We start from the raw sequence: 5698 nt of genomic DNA, 5'->3' as shown, positions 1-5698 counted from the left end.
ATCTCTAAGCCCTTTTAAAAACCCACCCTCTTCAGGATGAATTCCCCAACTAATTTCCACCATCTCTGTTCCTGTCACCTCAATGGCTCAGAGATGCACTTGGAAAATATAATATTGATAATAATAATAGAAATAATAATAATAATACTATTTTGTTAAGCACTTGCTATGTGTCAAGCACTGTACTAAGCACCAGAGTAGGTACAAGACACTCTAGTCCCACATGGAGCTCATAGTCCAAATTGGAGTGAGAACAGGTACTGAATCCCCATTTTGCAGATTAGGTAACTGAGGCACAGAGAAGTGAAGTAACTTGCCCAAGATTGCACAGCAGGCAAGTGGCAGAGCTGAGAGGATTGGAATCCTAGTTCTCTGACTCCCAGTCCTGTGCTCTTTCCACTAGACCATGTGGCTTCATATTCCATTTATTCATTCACATACTTGATTTTGTTCATTTTTCAATAGTCTACATACCAGTTACATTTATAATTATTCCTCCTCCTCCTATCCTCTCTATTTGGAAACAATTTTTATCTGCCTGTCTCTCTCACTGGATTGTAACCTCTTTTAGGGCAGAGTCATGTCTTAGTCTTCTAGTGCTCTCTCATAAGTGTTTAATACAGGACTGTTTACAGCAGAGACTGAGTAAATACTGACCCAGTAGCACATAGACCTCTTCATCCCTTTTCTCGATTATCTTGCATGTACCCCAACATTTAGTACAGTGTTTGGTACATAATTGTACATTCCAAGCGCTTAGTACAGTGCTCTGTACATAGTAAGCGCTCAATAAATACTATTGAATGAATGAATTAGCACTTGTGGGCAGGGAACACGTCTGTTTATTGTCGTATTGTACTCTCCCAAGTGCTTAGTACAGCCATCTGCACAAAGTGATCAATAAACACAAATGAATGATTTACCCACTTTTTATTATTTGTCCTCTCAACTAACTAGACTCACCTAACCTTCCCTATCCCCAATGACATCCTGCCACTAATAATGAATATTTGCAAGACATTAGAATAATTCTATTCTACGGTTTTATTTATATACTTATAATACCACTGAAAAAGGTAGGATTTTATTCATTTTCCAAAGAATGTAATAGGAATTCACAGCTTTTCAAAACATAGCCCCCTTGGAGAGTTAGTATGGCCTGGAAGTCAGAGACCTTAATTCTAATCCCAGCTATGCCACTTGTCTGTTGCTTGTATGCCACTTGATTATCTTTTATCTCTATCTCTCCCACTGCTTGGCACATAATAAGTACTTAACAAATACCAGAGAAGCAGCGTGGCTCAGTGGAAAGAGCACGGGCTTTGGAGTCAGGGCTCATGAGTTCGAATCCCAGCTCTGCCACTTGTCAGCTGTGTGACTGTGGGCAAGTCACTTAACTTCTCTGTGCCTCAGTTCCCTCATCTGTAAAATGGGGATTAAGACTGTGAGCCCCACGTGGGACAACATGATTCCCCTATGTCTACCCCAGCGCTTAGAACAGTGCTCGGCACATAGTAAGCGCTTAACAAATAACAATAAATACCAACATTATTAAATACCACCACCATCGTTATTAAGCCAGAAATAAATACAAATAATTTAGTTTGACAGATATGTAGCTGAATTATTTGTAAAATGAGATAAATACATACCCAAGTGCACTCATATAGAAGCCGCTCCAGCCCACTGAACCTCTCGGTTACCCTTTTCATGCCTTCTTCCCTAGACAGTAAACTCACTGTGGGCAGGGAACGCGTCTATCAACACTGTTGTACCGTATTTTCCAAAGTGCTGCACACAGTAAGTGCTCAATAAATGCCATCGATTGACTGAGTGATTCTTCAGCTCTGTAATGTCCTCCCAAAGATGCAATGAACAGACTATTATTCCTAGCACCTCTGGATTATACCAGGTTGTTTTTTATAGTGGCAAAACTGTGACTTTGGATTCTCTTCCTCTTCCTGAGGATGCTTGGCATTCACTTAGCATTTCTGACTTCCAGAGCCAACTTCCCCTCTTAACCCCAATGAGAGCTCACCTCCTCCAGGAGGCCTTCCCAGACTAAGCCCCCCTTTTCCTCTTCCCCTCCTCCCCTTATCGCCCCGACTCCCTCCCTCTGCTCTACCGCCCTCCCTGCCCCACAGCATTTGTGTATATTTGTATATATTTTTCTATTCATTGTATTTATTATATATATCTATCTATAATTCTATTTATTTATATTGATGCCTGTCTACTTGTTTGTTTTTGTCACCCCCTTCTAGGCTGTGAGTTGTTGGGTAGGGATTGTCTCTATTTGTTGCCGAATTGTACTTTCCAAGCACTTAATACAGTGTTCTGCACACAGTAAATTCTCAATAAATACGATTGAATGAATGAATGGAAAGGATACCCTACCAGCTAAACCTAGTCACATTTCAATAAAGGGATGAGGGCAGGTGGAAAGCATATGGTCCCTATTTCCTTATTTCCACAGCCTCTACTGTGGGCAGCGGCTGGAATGTAGCCCGTAGAAAGACGAATTATTGGGCGGATCAATCGATGGTATTTATTGAGTGCTTACCCTGGGCAAAATACTGTACTAAGCACTTGGAAGACCAATCACTAGATTGTAAGCTCCTTGAAGGCAGGGATTCTAGTAAATATTGTAGTGTACTCTTCCAAGGGCTTATTACAGTGTTCTGCTCACAGTAAGCACTCAGTAAATATCATCAATTGATTTCTCGAGGAGTGAGAAAACAGAAGTTGAACTACAAAAAGGACAAATCCGCAGCAACAACCAGAAAACATGAAGGGTTTAAACAGACATTTTCTCTCTTCCATTCTCTTCTTGTCTCCATTTCTGTTCCACGCTGAGGTTTTCGTGGTTTCTTAATCCAAGAGCCCTCCCACGTTGGAGTTAGGGCCGACATAGAAAATGCTTGACTTGGAGAAGTTTCAGTCACCACATTCCCCACTTCAAATATTACAGGAAAGAGAAGTAAGTCACTAGTTGCCACACATCATTCTTCCCATTCTCTGCTACAGAGACTGAAGAGGGAAATCTAACCTTCTCTGGTGGCAAGGCAGAGATTGAAAAAAAAATTGAAATAAATCAGGTCTCTGCAAGGAGGCGAGGCATAATGTATATTCTATTTTGACAGCAAAGGAAAGAAAAGACTGGAGCTGTCATTCTAATAACATAGGATCACTAGCAGCCAAAGGTCCATTCACACAGAAACATACATGTCAATTCAGCTGAAGGGTTTTGGCACAAAGAGCAATTGCTCTTTTCAAATTTTGCTTTTTAAACATACTGGCCAATGAGAAAAGTTCTCTCCATTAATTGAATTTGTAGCTTTTTTGGTTACTATGCCAAGCGGGGAGCAGAATTTTTTTGTTCATCTCCATTATGGCCAAGGGTGGGAAATGCTCATTTCCCTGTCTTGAATGTCACCTCTTTGCCAGAAGTGATGGCATATTCTGGGCAAATTGAAGAACAGCAGACTTTTCAACAGGGGCAGAAATTGTAAGGATTCAGAATCAAGCACGGGTATTTTCTGGGGTATATTTGCAGTGTCCACCTCAGGTGATGGATGCCGTTATTTTTACAGGGCTACCTCTCTCTTAGGCTTGTCATATGGTCCATTCAAAAACCAATTAATTCTGATTCAGATCTGACAGGTCTTGGTTTTGAAAACATACTGACTGCGGTTAACTGGACGCCCTCCCCCTCCCTTGAGTCCTGTGGGCTCTCTGCAACCCAAAGAGTGACAGCCAAGTACTCTTAGTGAATCACACAATGCCCTAGGGAAAGATGAATCATAACTAGACCGTCACTCCATCTGCTTGTGGTCCCGGTGGTATAGGTCTTCTTGAAACAGAAACATCTCAGACCAGAGAATATTCTACAGCCCAGTTATACTGTAAGCCCTGACCTGAATTCATAGCAGTTTTTCTCCTGTGAGGAAGAATAAAATTTAAAAACCTCTAAAACATAGATACACTAGCAGAAGGGATGGAGAAGTAAAAAAGCTCTTGATGGATAATTGCAGATAGAGTGAAAACTGAAAGCGCTATTATGAAAGGCCCCTCTCAGGGTCACACCTGGAGAGTTTTCAGTACTCTACCAGTCTTGACTATGGGAGGGAGAGTCAAGGAGAGGTATACCCATTCCATTCCTAGCTTGGGCAATGGCTAGTGAGTGGAAGGCAATCTGCTACAAGTCAAAACTTCACCCATGCTGGGCAGCAGCGGCATGGGAGGGAGTCGCGGACGCAGACTTGACTTTACTGCATGGAAAGGGGTAAAGGTAAACCACTTACATATTTTTACCAAAAAAGCTCTATGGATACACTTTCAGAATGATTGCAGATGGAAGAGAGGCATTCTGAAAGAGATGTGTCCATAGCATTGATATGGGTCAGAGATGACTCGACAGCATGAAAGGCAATTAAAATCATAGCAACAAAATGGTAGTCAGAGCTGGCTCCTGCAGAAAAGGGAAGAGGGAATTGTCTGGGCTGGGAATACACCTTTAATAGTTTAAACAGTAAGTTCTCCCGATGTGCTAGGAGGACCTTGAGGATTGAAAACACAAAGACATGGTCTGCCTCCACTCCACCATCGGAAGTCCCAAGATATTCACCATATCCACCTCAGGGGACGTCAGGAAATGGCAGGAATCACCAGTTGTCATCACAGGACACACTTTATTGGAGATTCATTGCACAGGCTGCTTGATGTCCAGTAGACACTGCAGGAGAGGTCTGATTAGCTAGGCAAGCAGGAGGTATCCCAAAATGCCACGGGACTCTAGTGGGAGCAAGCCAGGGTCGCTTGGCACATAGCGCTTAACCAATACTACAATTAGTTAATTAATTAGAGTCTAGAGGGAGAGTTGAGGTTGTGGATTTGTACATCAGGAAAGAGGAAATTGAGTATGGAGTACAGGTAAGGCAGGGTGGTCTGGGCTAAGCACATGGGGTCAGAAGATTGCTGGTTTCTGTGGAAGAAGATGACAGTTTTGCCAGGAAATGGGGTGTAGGAAATAAAGTGGGTTAGGGGGTGTGGTTGGAGTGTAGGATCTTTATCTTGAATCTTGGTGAGAGATTGGAAGTAGTAGTGAGTATTGGTGGTGAGATCTGTGTGTCCAAGTTGGTGAGTGGGGGAGGTGGAGTGGAGCAGGAGGTTGATGGAGTTGAAGAGTGAGAGGAAATAGGTGGTTGCAAGGTCATCAGAAATGTCCACAAGGATATTGAGCTCCCTGAGGATCAGTGAAGGGGAGGAGAAGGGGAGAAGGAAAAGTTAGAAAGGTTCAAAATCCCTCAGAAAGTTAGAAGTGGTGCTGCTGCGGGGAAAGGGCCGGTAGATGACGGCAAGGTATGCATCCTTAAACTTTATTTCTTCTGTCTGGCATTTATTTCAATGTCTATCTCCCCCTAAAAACTAAGCTCCTTGTGGGTAGGAATCATATCTACCATGTTTACTGCATTGTACTTTCCCAAGTGTTATGCTAAATCCTTGATCAATACCATTGATCGATTGAATTAATAATTGCAGTGAGTGATACAGCGGATAACGTGGGTTCCAAAGAAAGGGGTGAGGGATAGAGGGATGTGGGGAGGGTGGTGGGGGAGAATGGAGTGGGGTGGAAAGAGATGGCTGGAGAAGGTGAGATCTTCTCCTGTGACACCTTCTCAGGAGAGGGTGGCAGGGA

General features: G+C 42.8%; 1 non-coding gene across 1 annotated transcript; it reads left to right on the top strand.

Annotated features, from left to right (window-relative positions):
• The first annotated feature begins 4068 nt into the window (after positions 1 to 4068).
• Positions 4069 to 4206, top strand: LOC114813647. The gene has a single exon (XR_003761364.1). It is a non-coding gene; the product is annotated as a small nucleolar RNA SNORA7 (small nucleolar RNA).
• The last annotated feature ends 1492 nt before the right edge of the window (positions 4207 to 5698 follow it).

The sequence above is a fragment of the Ornithorhynchus anatinus genome, chromosome 7 (genome assembly GCF_004115215.2).
Source record: "Ornithorhynchus anatinus isolate Pmale09 chromosome 7, mOrnAna1.pri.v4, whole genome shotgun sequence".
NCBI classification, from domain to species: Eukaryota; Metazoa; Chordata; class Mammalia; order Monotremata; family Ornithorhynchidae; genus Ornithorhynchus; species Ornithorhynchus anatinus.
Note: the sequence above shows the minus strand (reverse complement) of the source record. Positions and strands in the feature narration are given on the sequence as shown.